The sequence below is a fragment of the Labeo rohita genome, chromosome 11, assembly GCF_022985175.1.
Source record: "Labeo rohita strain BAU-BD-2019 chromosome 11, IGBB_LRoh.1.0, whole genome shotgun sequence".
NCBI classification, from domain to species: Eukaryota; Metazoa; Chordata; class Actinopteri; order Cypriniformes; family Cyprinidae; genus Labeo; species Labeo rohita.
This window is the reverse complement of record NC_066879.1, coordinates 14,000,290-14,014,286: the sequence shown is the minus strand read 5'-3', so window position 1 is coordinate 14,014,286 and position 13,997 is coordinate 14,000,290. Positions and strand designations below refer to the sequence as shown.

The window sequence follows — 13,997 nt, the reverse complement described above, 5'->3', positions numbered from 1 at the left end:
TAATTAAATAATTAATTATTTTTATTATTATTATTATTATTATTATTATTATTATTATTATTATTATTATTATTATTATTATTTATTATTATTATTATTATTATTATATAAATTAAAGTAGGCAAAATTGTTTTCCAAAAAATAGTAATTTAACCCACTAAATGTAATTCTATGTCACTTTTATTCATTTACTTTAATGGAACAGTTAATCACATTCATAGATCAATTTCATTAATTTCAAAGGTTTTTCCAGGTAATAATACTTTATTAGGTTTTAGCTATCCAGACCATAGATTTGAGGGGGGAAAGTGCCATATATATTTTGGATTTTGAAAAACCTGCTGACTTTTGCCTTTTATCTAAGGTGATTTTGAAAGTTTTATTTTTTTTTTTAAACACGTTTCTTATTTATTTGGTTCCACAGTGTTTGCAGATTTTTACTTTATTTAAACGTGTAATTTATTTATTTTTTTTATTTTACATTTTTTATTTTTATTATTGTTCTATGTTTCTTAATTATTTGGTTCCGCAGTGTTTGCTGATTTTATGCAAGTTATTTGTTGTTTTATATTAGGCCTATCCACCTTATTCCTCAACGCATGAAATAAGTCTATGGGCGAGATTTTGGGGTTTGAGTAAATGATTATAACAAGTTTTCTTTTTGGGTGAACCATTTCATTAAGTGAGATTACGGCTAGCAGATGGAGCCATGCAATGGAAAGTGTATTTAAACTGTGTCCAGTTTGGAGAAGAAACACAGATAATACATGAGCACTAATCCTGAAACCCTGGCTTCAGTGGTGTGGTCCTGCTGTATGTGAAACAGATTGTGCTACATCACAGTGTCGCTGCCAGTAACGGCTGAGGATGACTGGATCAGCGCTGAAGAGACATGATCCAGCCCCTGGCACTGTCCGAACACAGCACACGAGCGGCTAACTGAGATCTGCCAGCTGAGACTCAGTGACACTCAGGCTTAGTGGAGAGAGAGAGAGAAAGAGAGGGAGGGAGGGAGAAAGAGAGAGGGAGGATAAGAAGGTGAGGTCGGGCTGCAGCGGCACTGCGGTAGATTGTTCTGCTACACTGGCCTCAACACTCCCTCAGTCACACGAGCCCTTCTGAACACCTAGTGTGCTGCCTACATAGACAGCATCACAAACACACTACTGCAGTACTCTTATTGCTGTATCAAGGAAAAATTGATGAAAAACAACTATATACTTTATTATTATACTGTATTTTGGTTTAAATAACACTGTGTGTGTGTGTGTGTGTGTGTGTACTGTTATTTATATGTTGACCTATTTTAGCAGACAAATCTAAATGTATAAAATTTGTAAATCTAAATTATTTCAATTTCTTTGTACATAAATTGCATTATCTTAATATCTTAATACAAAATATTAATAAAAAAACTATTAATATTATTAACTATTAACTATTAATTAACTTAATAAAAAGCAAAAAAACTATAAAAATAAATAATACAAATAAAAAGATATAATAAATATAAAATATAAAAATAAAAATAAATCTTAATATAATTATTAAAAATATATAAATATAAATAATACTAATAATAATAAAATAATAACAAATAAATAATATAAATAAATAAATAAAACAAATGCAAATAAATAAAAACAAATAAAAAACATAAAATAATAATTCTAAAAATATTAATAAACAAGTCTTAATAAAAAAAAAAAGTAAAAAATAATAAATAAAAATGAAAAATAAAATACAAAAATAAAAAATATATAATTTAAAAAATAATAAAAATATATAAATAAATATAAAATAGCAAATTCATATAAACTACAAATAAATATATAATAAATATAAAACGTAACATAAATACCCACTGGCTGTCTGACTAAAAAACAGATGATTTTAAAGACTCATATGCACAAGTGTGTTCTTGTCTCATTGTAATGCACTTGCCGAATGCTTCTGGTCAAAATGTCCATCTTACAAGATATTAAATGCAAACAGCTTGTTTTGCAGAGAAATTGCACCTAATGAACCTGCCACTTAATATTAAACGACAATATTGACAAGAATAAGATAGAATAAGATATTTAACAATATAATTAGTAGGCCTACATAATGCCAAGTTCATAGTATAAACTTACTGCACAGTTAGAGCAAAGGAAAATGCAGAGCTTTTTTACTACAACAACAATAAATGATCATTTTTGTTTTTTAAATATCACTTTTTTGTTTGTTTGTTTGTTTATGATGTATGAGCTAAATGCTTGTGGAAGAAGTGTATCTTAAGCCTAAATATTATCATCAACAACTGAAGTTTTTGGCATTGTGACAACAAATTGTGAACACAAATTGTGCTGTAAAAAGCAGTTTCACTCTTCGGTCTCTGTTCTGAAGCACAACACTGATGTCTCATATGGAGTTTTAACACCACTATAGTGAAGAAACAGACAACCTGTCAAGGTCGGAGAGTGCTCAGGTCATCTAAAAATGCAAGAGAACATCTTGACAGAAAGTCAAAGCAGCCCGTCACACCGGTCCAATAACATCCTGAATGTCTGGGAAAAACAAAAACATTCAATAGACTCATAGCTCATCGCCTTTACAGCAAGACGCGGTCATTAATATTCTCCATTCATCAATGGAAAACAAACGGAGCAAAACTGTGAGTGAAACTAACGCTTTCCTCAATCCAGATGGCAGAGTAATTATTTCCATTCAATTCCATTCATTCAAAGCATAACAAATCATAACCCATATGCACCACAGATCAACAGGATTCCAGAAATAAAAACGACATTCAAGATTAAAATGATTATTAAGGTATTGAAAGACAGAAGATCCGAGGTTCTTAAACGTCAGAAGTCTTTAATTACACGATTACATAAGTGTTGAGAAACCGGTTGTTTAAGTACAACTCATCAAACGTTCTCAGGTCAAGTCAAATATGACTGAAAATTATGACGATCAGTGAGTAAGTCAGCTGGTATTCAATAACATTCCCAAATGATTCATTCGACTGATTCAGACTCATCATTCAGTTCTAGGCTGATTTGTCATTACAAAGAACTGAATGAATAAAAACTACACTGGTCATGCTGAGTGTTTGCTGTTGCATTTAATATAAAGATGTGTGTCTATACCTTAAAATAAAGGTGTTGTCTATTTATTGTTTTTGTATTATAACAGCTAACAGATCCAAATGTAAAAAACATTCAGTTATATAAAAATGATTAAATAAAGCAAAATTAAATTTAAAAAATAATAATAATAATTAAATTGAATTCAAATTAAAATAAAATAAATATTAATATAAAGATATGCTGTCTATTTATAGTCTTTGTCTTCACTAACAGATGCAAAAAAAAAAAAAAAAAAACCAAGCACACATTTAGTTCTGACAAAATAAAATAAAAAAATAATATTCATAAAATAAAATACATTTTAAAAATAAAACAACAAATGTAACTAAATAATAGAAAATAAAATAAAATAAAATAAAATATAAAGGGCCGTCTATTTATAGTCTTTGTCTTCACTAACAGATCCAAATGAAATGAAAAAAAAAAAAAAAAAAAAACACATTTAGTTCTGATAAAAAATAATAATAATAATAATAATAATAATAATAATAATAATAAAACAAATAAAATGTGCTGTCTATTTATAGTCTACAAAATAAAAAATAAAACGTAAAATAACAAAATAAAATTAATAGTAAGATGTGCTTTGTCTTCACTAACAGATCCAGATGTAAAAAACATTTAGTTCTTACAAAATAAACAGAAATAAAATATATCAAATTAAAAATAAATAAGATGTGTTATTTATATGTAAACGAAACATTTACTTCTAAAGAAATAAAAATAAATACTATAAACTAAAAATTAATATAAAATAATAAAATAAATCTAAATATAAAGATGTGCTGTCTATTTATAGTTTGTCTTTACTAACAGACCAAAATGCAAAAAAGAAACATTTAGTTCTAATAAAATATATATATATATATATATATATATATATATATATATATAAAATAATATAAAATAATAAAATAAATATAAATATACATATATGCCATTTGTAGCCTGTCTTTACTAACAGATCCCAATGTAAAAAAAAAAAAAAAAAAGTTATTACAAAATAAAAAGTAAAATAATAACAAATAAATAAATACATAAATAAATAAGATGTGCTATTTATGTAAAAGAAACATTTATGTCTAAATAAATAAAAATAAAATATTATAAACTAAAAAAATAATATAAAATAATAAAATAAATATTAATGTACAAAAAAAATAAATAAATAATAAAATAAAATCATTCTGAAAAAAAAAATAAAATAAAATCTGGTTCTCAACTCCAGCATTAAAAAAAAAAAAAAAAAAATGGTTTCATTAAAACTGTAAAAGCAAGAACAGCCAATAAGAGATGTCACTGTTGCCATGGAAACAAGAAGAGGTCTGTTTTGAGTTTTGTAGGCAGAGGCTAGATTTACTCTATCATCCCAGACTTCATCATCTTCACCTTGTTCAATCTTTTTGCTGGGAAATCATATGTTATAACATGGTGATTCATCCTTGAACCGATCAGTTTGGTTCAAAGCTTTCAAAACTTGATTGAAAATAACAGTTCACTCCAAAATAAAGGCTCACACTGACATTCCTTCTCTCTCAGAGCACAAAAGGAAAAATCTGAAGGCTTTTCATGCAATTACAATGCACCGGGACTGAAGCGCTTCAAGCTCAAAAAGCATGAAAAACTTCAAATTTCTCCTTTTATGTTCAGTGGAAAGACATAGGAAAGTAAATGATGTCTCCTCTGAAAAGCGTATAAAGAAATGGACTAAAAAATTCTGATCATGAAATTGACTGCATGTTTGTCGGATCAGGTTTTCACAGGGAATTCCGAAATCTGTGCATCTTTATCCTGTTAACAATAAACTGTCAAAAGGATGGTTTTTGGCATCCAGCACGGACTTATAAGTCTGATTTGCGATCCACACGTCAGAAAACACAAGCCCGAGGATCTGCTTTGATTCCACCGGGTCTCATCCAGAGTTCAGCCGGATCTTCTGGAGCTTGTGGATGCGTTTGGATGAGATTGTTCTGAATTCACTGTGTTGAAAAACAGCCAAGGGCTCAGCATTAAATATAAAGGCAGCAATGGTGTGAGGCTTTCCCTTAAGAATACAGCTTGAGCTTGGCTGCACTTTTTTTATTCATACTGTTTTTATGTTTATTTATTTACGCTGAACCCACAAACCTACTTACAGTTATAAAAAGCAAAAGGATGTTTCTATTTTCTCTTAGTTTTGCGCCAAAAAGGAACGGGGAAACAGGTTGGAATAAGAAAAATGGGAAGAAGGAGAGAGATCTAATAATTCAGATCTCAGTTTGGTCGATTTTTACTATTGAAAATAGGACAAAACGTATAATGCGTGCATAACGCAGTAAGTAATTATAACTGACTTAAAATCAATAAAGCATTGAATTTTCCTGCATCCCCAGCTGACACACAAAAATGGGAGGGAGCAAAAAAAGCATCTTCTATAAAGTTTAATCAGAGTCGTGATTCATAAACAACTTGAATGCTAACAAGGAGTTTGTGGTCCGTCTTATGATCTCAAATTCAATCTGTTTTGACCATCCATGAAACTATCCAATTACAACAAAACATAGAAAAGGAGTAAAAGAGAAGATGAGGGCAAAGACAAAGAACAATTAGAAGAAGGATAAAACCATGAAAGGAAGAACAATGACAAGAACAACAAAAAGAAGAAAAACAAGGAAAAAGAACAAGGAAGAAATGGAGACTAAGAAGATGAAAGAGGAAGAGAGGAACAAGAACATCAAGGGGAAGAACAATAAAAAAAAAGGAGAAGGAGAAGAGCAACGAGGAGAAGGAGGAGGACATCGAGAAGAAGATCAAGAAGAAGAAGAAGAAGAAGAAGAAGAAGAAAAAGAAAAAGAAAAGCAAAAAGGAGGAGGGGAACAACAAGAAAGAGGAGATGAATAACAAACAAGAACATCAAGAAGAAGAAGAGGTGCAACAAGGAGAAGGAGGAGGACATTGAGAAGAAGAAGATCAAGAAGTAGAAGAAGATCAAGAAGAACAACAACAATAATAACGACATCAAACAAGAACATCAAGAAGAACAAAGAAGCAGAAGAAGAGAAACAAGGAGGAGGAGGATAGTGAGAAGAAGATCAAGAAGAAGAAGAAGAACAACAACAACAACAACAACAACAACAACAACAACAACGACAATGATAACGACATCAAACGAACATCAAGAAGAACGAAGAAGAAGAAGAAAGGGGACAAAAAAAGGAGATGAACAACAACAAACAAGAACATCAAGAAGAAGAAGTGCAACAAGGAGAAGGAGGACATCGAGAAGAAGATCAAGAAGAACAACGACAACTAAACAACATCAAACAACAACATCAAGAAGAAGAAAAGAAGAAGAGCAACAAGGAGAAGGAGGACATCGAGAAGAAGAACAATAACAACAACAACAACAACAACGACGACAACAACAACAACAACAAACAAGAACATCAAGAAAAACGAAGAAGAAGAAGAAGAAAGAGGACATAGAGAAGAAGATCATCAAGAAGAAAAAGTAGGAGTGCAACAAGGAGGACATCGAGAAGAACAACAACGACGACAACAACACACAAGAACATTCAAGAACAAAGAAGATGAAGCAGCAACAAGGAGAAGGAGGGGGACAACAAGAAAGAGGAGATGAACAACAAACAAGAACATCAAGAAGAAGAAGAAGAAGAGGAGCAACAAGGCAAAGGAGGAGGACATCAAGAAGAAGAAGAAGAACAACAACAACAACAACAACAACGACAACATCAAACAAGAACATCAAGAACAAAGAAGAAGGAGAAGGATAGAGAAGAAGAAGATCAAGAAGAAGAAGAACAACAACAACAACGACAACAACAACAACATCAAACAAGAACATTCAAGAAGAGCAAAGAAGAAGAAGCAGCAGCAGCAGCGGCAACAAGAAGGAGGAGGACAACAATAAAGAGCAGACGAACAACAACATCATACAAGAACATCAAGAAGCTCTTGTGCTCCTAATTTAAAAAATTTAGGAGCACAGTTAAAAGATTCAGGAGAACCTTCCGATCAATAATCAAAAATTCTGATAAAAAAAATTAGCCTTCCCATTACCAGGTGATATTTGACTCCTTAGTGATTTACAGGGCCTTTTTTAACCTTTGTAATGGCATATTTCTAACTTTATTAAAAGTATGCCATATTTTGTCAATTTCAAAAGATAATACGTTTTTTAAAATGTCTAATTAAAACAGCAGAATAAGGGCAAGGAGAATAAGAAGAATAAGTTGCTAATAGTATGTAAATCAATCATTAATTTTTACTACAGAGGTGGCACAGAGAAACAAAAATGGCTTGTAGGTCTATTTTCAGGTGCTTAATGAGGCTCAGACATGGCAGAAGTGTGATTAAATTAATAAATGAATTGAAAAAATGAATGAAAAAAGGAGATGAGAAGGAACAGGAGGAGAAGAAAGAAAGAAAAGGAAGAGGAAAAGAAGAAGAAGGGGGAGAATAAGAACAAAGTGAAGAAAAGACACTGAAATAAGGATAAAGTCGTTAGCAGCATCTGTGGTGTTAATGTGTTTTGTGTCTTTGTGTTTTGTGAGCCCAGAATAAGGCGCAATTACATTAACCTTGTTAAACTCCAACAGAGGAACGTGGAAAAATAACTTCATTAACATCCACGTGTTTCCTATTCATAAGCTCTTCACGAGCATTTGCCAATTCAGAGGGAAAAACTCCCTTTGAGAACATCATCATCTGGACAAAAGAGCTTTTAGTGCAAGCTGAGACTGTCCTCTCAGTCAAAAAGAAAGAGGAATGGATTTCCACAGAAAGATCTGAAGACCAAAATCAGAGGCAGAGGCAGAGGAGAAAGGAAAGCAAGACAGCGTTTCTCAAAAGCACTGTAAGCCTAAGTAGATCATAAAGAACCATTAGAGGCAGTGGTTTCCACAGTCTATGATCTGCTTTTGAGAATTGCAGTCCAGACCATGGAGATCATTAAAGAGCCATCAGTGCCTGTGGCTTCATCAAACTGAGATTATGTGCTTTCAATTCAATAAAAGCCAATGAGACGGAATCACCACATCGGATTGAACATCGCTGTGCTGTGGTTTGATAAGACTCCGGATGGCTGGATATATTTGTCCCAACGTCTGATAAAATGACCAAAATCATCCAGTCAAATGATGAAAGACTGCAACTACATTGACACAGCAACAGAATATGGTTTATCAGATAAACATGCCAAAAAAACCTGCAAATGTAATTTAAAATGCACAAAAAAGCTGCACATTTTGGCCAAAACAATAATAATAATAATAATATTATATAACTGTAAAAACTAGTCTTAAAATTTGTCTTAATTTCTTCATTTTAAAGTATTACAAACATTATTTTTATTATTATTATTATTCATAATAATAATAATAATAATAATAATAAAATAAATCATCATCATCATCATCATCATCGTACTTATCATCATCGTAATTATTATGGTTGTTGTTATTAAAAATAAACATTAAAAATATTACTAAGCAAAAAATTACATTAGTAACATTAATGTTAAAAAAAAAAAAATGCAAAAGCAAGTCAAAATAACAAATATTAATATTTTAATATTTCACAGTGAAAAAGTACAAAAGTAATACAAATTAAAACAATATATATTTTACTTTACAGCTGTAAAAATAGTCCTAACATTTGTTAAAACAAAACAAAAAAAAAATTACATCTAAAACAGTTACATCCAGACAGTTATGCTCTCTATTGAGATAATCTAATCTGCTGTAACATCCTGCACCACTGCGCTTATTAAAAAATACGTTCAATTGAGTTATCTATACAGCATCACATGCCCCGTATGAAATCTGAAACATCTCCTGGCTCTTGATGCACTGGAGTAATTGAATTAAAACTTGCAGCATTTCATTAAGGGCTTTCTCTTGTGCATTAAACGGCACGTCTTCCTTCTGCAAACAGGAAACGCTTTCCCCGCGACCTGCCAAACCACTTGATAGCATCTGCTTTTATTGGATTATCAATATCCTGAAGCTGCTCGCAGCTGGTCGTTTATCAGAGGCGTGCGGACAGACATCAAGTTAAATATCTGTCTTGGTGACGGCCATGACCTCAGCAGACCACCGATATGCCTGCGAGCAAGACGTCTGGAGTGAGAGGAATTCCCTCAGGAGGCTTAAGATGCAATTCCTCATTTTGATCTGCTGATCGCTATATTTCTGTCATGAAGTCACTGCTGTGCTAGTAAACCAGGCCAGAGTGAACTTAGGAGAAGCTTTAGAAGTACAGCATGACGCTGGAAATGTTAACGTCATGGGTTCAGTTCTCAGAGGCTTTGCATCTTGGAAAAAAATCATCTGGCAAATGCATGAATATAAAAGCATGAAAAAACTGAGCTTATAGCATAAAACTTTTATTTAAGATGGATATTTAATGAACAAATATGCAAGTGGCAGCAGATGTTTTCAAAAAGATCCAAAACGCTTATTCAGGCTGCCAAAAACATTTCATAATGAATTTCAAATTGAATATTTATGAACATCAAAACACAACCGACACTTATAATTAACTTTATGTTTTAATGAAAAAGTTATGCAATAAGATTTGAGTTCACTTTGATTAAATGCATCTGTGTCAAACTAGAAAAATTAAATAATGCATCTTATCTCATTAATGTCATGCCACTTTACAAATCTTATCAAACCTTCCAGAGCGCCAGTGGATGTGTCAAAACATTCTCATCATGTGAAAAATGGAAATGAGTGATTAAAAAAGCCCAGACAAATACTGTAACTAGATTTTTACATTTTCTGAAGAAAATGCATGCAGTGTTTATCATGCAAAACTTGCTGCATTGATGCAAATTAACAAACTGCTCAAATTAACATGCATGACACACCAGTTATATTAACACACGGAGACAATCAAATGCCGTAACTTATTTATGTGAGCATGCATTTAGCAACATCAAGGTCATGGGTTCAAGTCCCAGGGAATGCATGAATTGATCAAATGCATGAGTCTTGAACCTTGAATGCAATTTAAGCCACTTTGGATAAAAGCATCTGCCAAATGCACTAATCTAAACGTAAAAACTAACCACGTCAACTGACTTCTACTCTAAAAAACATTACAACTTAAAATCCTATAAAAATTGCCGAACCGCCAGTCAATGTGTCATAACTTTGAAACACGAAACAAAAAATAAAGACATGCATGTACTGTTTGCCATGCAAAACTTGCTGCATTGATGCAAATTCTAGTTCAAACTATATTTCTCATTTCTCAGTTCGTTTTGCTATTAATTCAAGAACATTTTAGGCAAACACCCAAACGTCTCCCAGAGGAGGAAGTACCAAACTGCTCAAATTAAAGTACACAAATGTCACCTCTGTTATTATATAAACATAATGAAATGAGTCAATTAGATATTGTTACTCATATTATAGAAGTGCAGTTTGCAACATCAAGGTCATGGGTTGTTTTGGATAAAGCATTTGCCAAATGCATTAATCTAAATTTAAAAACCACCAAGATCAGTTGAGACAAATGCAAGTGATAACATGCATGAATCTTGAATGCAATTTAAGTCATTTTGGATGAAAGCATCTACCAAATGCATTATTCCAAGTGTAAAAACCAACAAGATCAATTGACTTTTACTGATAAAAAAAACTGTATCAAAATTGTATTATATTATAGAAGTGCACTTTGCAACAATGTCTTGAGTTCAGTCAGTGGATTCATGGGTTGCTTTGGATAAAAGCATTTGCCAAATGCGTTAATCTAAAATGTAAAAACCAACTAGATCAACTGACTCTTATTCTATTAAAAAAAAAAAAAAAAAAAAACAACGCTTAAACATCACGAAAATTTCCAAAGCACCAGTCATTGTGTCGTAACTCTCACATCGTGTGGAAATGACAAGACAAAAACATAGCCCAAACTAAAAACAACAACTAGATTTGTATCTTTTAAATAAGTGCATTAAATAATGTGAAACTTGTTGCAAATTATAAATCAAACTACTAATTTTGAGCAACATGCATGATTTAACAAACACTAATTAAAAGTTTTTTTTTCCCTATTAACTCAAGAACATTTTAGGCAAACAATCAAAGGTCTCCCAGAGGAGAAAGCACCAAATTGCTCAAATTAACATGCATGACACACCAGAAGAGCATCTCTATTATATTAACATACTGTAATGAGACAATCAGACATTGTAACACATTTATACGGGCATGCATTTAGCAATGTCAAAGTCATGGGTTCGACTCCCAGGGAATGCATAAAGTGATAAAATGCACATTGTGAATGCAATTTAAGTCACTTTGGATGAAAGCATCTGCCAAATGCATTAATCAAAATGTAAAAACCAACCAGATCAATTGACTTTTACTCTAAAAAAAAAAATTTTAACTAAATGAAAATTCTCAAAGCACCAATGTGTCATAACTTTGAAAGGCGAAACAAAAAATTAAAAGTGATTAAAAAAGCCCAGACAAAAACAGCAATTAGATTTTTACATTTTCTGAATAAATGCATGCAGTGCTTGTCATGCAAAACCTGCTGCACTGATGCAAATCACAGTTCAAACTATAAATCTTGAGTTTCTATTAACTTAAGAACATTTTAGGCAAAGAACCAAACGTCTCCTAGAGCAGGAAGCACCTAATTGCTCAAATGCATAAGACAACAGAAGACAAAGAGGAAAAAAAAAAAAAACACCTCTATTATATTAACTTCCTCTAGTTAGATGAATAGATCATGATGTTCCACGAGCGCAAACAGAAGACCATGCAAGGTCATGGGTTTGATTCCCAGGGAATAAATGGGCTGGTCAAATGTATATCTTTCAACAGATGCTTTCATCCAAAGTGAGTTGAACTACATTCAAGGTACACATTTAGGCTATATTTTATCAGTTCTTGTTTCCCTGGGAATCAAACCCATGAACTTGATGTTGCTAGTGCCAAATATACTGTTTGAGCTACATGAAAGTCCCAATGACACTTCATTTTTGCTTTTAGCAGATGGTTTTAACAAAGCAACTAAAGTTGATCAGTTCATGCATTTCTTGGGAATCACACCCATGACCTAGGCACTGCTTGCTCTATTGTTTGAGCTACAGGAAAACCCACTTACATTTACATTCATGCATTTAGTTTATTCTTGTATCCAGTGCAACTTACATTGGTATGCATTCGATCATCTGCTTTCCCTGGGAATTGAACCCATGACCTTGGGATTGCTAGTGCCAAATCTACTGTTTGAGCTTCATGAAAGCGCTCATTTACATTTATGCTTTTAGCAGATAGTTTTATCCTAAGGGACTTACACTACATTCAATGTATAAAGTTGATCAGTTCATGGATTCCCTGGGAATCGAACCCATGACCTTGGCACTGCTAGTGCCAAATCTTTGAGCTTTAGAAAGCTGCAATTAAATGTATGCATTTAGCAGGCAGTTTTACCCAAAGTGACTTACACTGCATTCAATGTTTACATTTAATCAATCCATGCATTCCCTGGGAATCGAACCCATGACCTTGACATTGCTAGCACCTTGCTCTACTGTTTTAGCTACTGGAAAACCTCAAATACATTTATACTCATGCACTTAGCAGACACTGACTTTCATCCAAAGCAACTTACATTGGCATGCATTTTATCAGCTCTTGTTTTCCCTGGGAATTGAACTCATGACCTTGGCATTGCTTGTTCTACTGTACAAGCCACAGGAAAGCCCTAATTACATTTACAGTAATGCTTTTAACAAACTATTATCCAAAACAACTTACAATGCATTCAAGGTACGCATTTATCAGTTCTTTCTTTCCCTGGGAATCGAACCTATGACCTTGGTGTTGCATGCTCTACTGTTTAAGCTATAGGAAAGCCCTAATTACATTTACATTAATGCTTTTAACAAACTTTTATCCAAAGCAACTTACAATGCATTCAAGGTACACATTTACATGTTATCAGTTTTTGTTAGCTTGGGAATCGAACCCATGACTTTGGCGTTACTAGCGCCCTTGCTCTACTTGCTACAGAAAAGCCCCAATTACATTTGCATTCATGCACCTTTATCCAAAGCAACTTACATTGGTACGCACTTATTCAGTTCTTGCTTTTCCCGGGAATCAAACCCATAACCTTGGTGTTGCATGCCATTCTTAAAATGTCTGAACGACACAAAAAGTGTAAATGCAAACTCTGAATCACTAAGTAAAAAAGGTTTTTCATTTAAATGTAAAAAACAATTAGATCAAATTACGTTTATTCTATAAAAATGCATCCAACTCCACACAGCATTAGAACTCACAACAAGTCTATGTGAAACAAATAAGAGGCCTAGCAATATGCAAACATAATAAAATGACACAGAAAATTTACTAATAAAAACAGAAGCCAAAATTCGAATGAATGGGTCACTTGTGCATGTGGCTTCATTTTTTTCAGCATGTCAAAGTGTAATCATTTTTTACTTGCATTCAGCATTGCGTTTCCGTCTCTCTATCAAAAGAGACATCCCTTTTTGGGTCACGACACACCAGTTGAAAACGGCTGCCAGTAAACAACATGCATGCAGCATGACGCAGCAGTGAGGATCGCCGCTGGCAGGCTGTAGATCAGTTGTCAGCACAGCTGCGTCTGACAGACACACGGGCCGTCATGTGACTGCACACGCTTATCTCACACAGACAGACCCTCTGCCGGCGAAACATGTCTATCCAGAGGACAATGTGACGCATCTAAACTGTGATGGTATTTGTGTTTATCATTAAGAGTTTGTCCTTGGCAGCTGCTTGGAATGTACAAGCACAAAGTGTCAAATCAAAATGTTCAAGCGATTTGTGGGTCACCTTTTAGTGGATCCTGAGC

The 13,997-nt window shown here is 32.8% G+C and overlaps 1 protein-coding gene across 4 annotated transcripts in view; it reads right to left on the bottom strand.

Annotated features, from left to right (window-relative positions):
* The window catches only part of LOC127173497 (CSC1-like protein 2), a 59,725-nt gene that overhangs the window by 39,965 nt on the left and 5,763 nt on the right, over window positions 1-13,997 (bottom strand). The window contains exon 2 of one of the 4 annotated variants that reach the window (XM_051123412.1): window positions 2,447-2,549. The exons of the other annotated variants lie outside the window; for them this stretch is intronic. The gene's annotated coding sequence lies outside the window, so the exon portion shown is untranslated. The remainder of the gene's footprint in view (window positions 1-2,446; window positions 2,550-13,997) is intronic. 4 annotated transcript variants of the gene reach the window in all.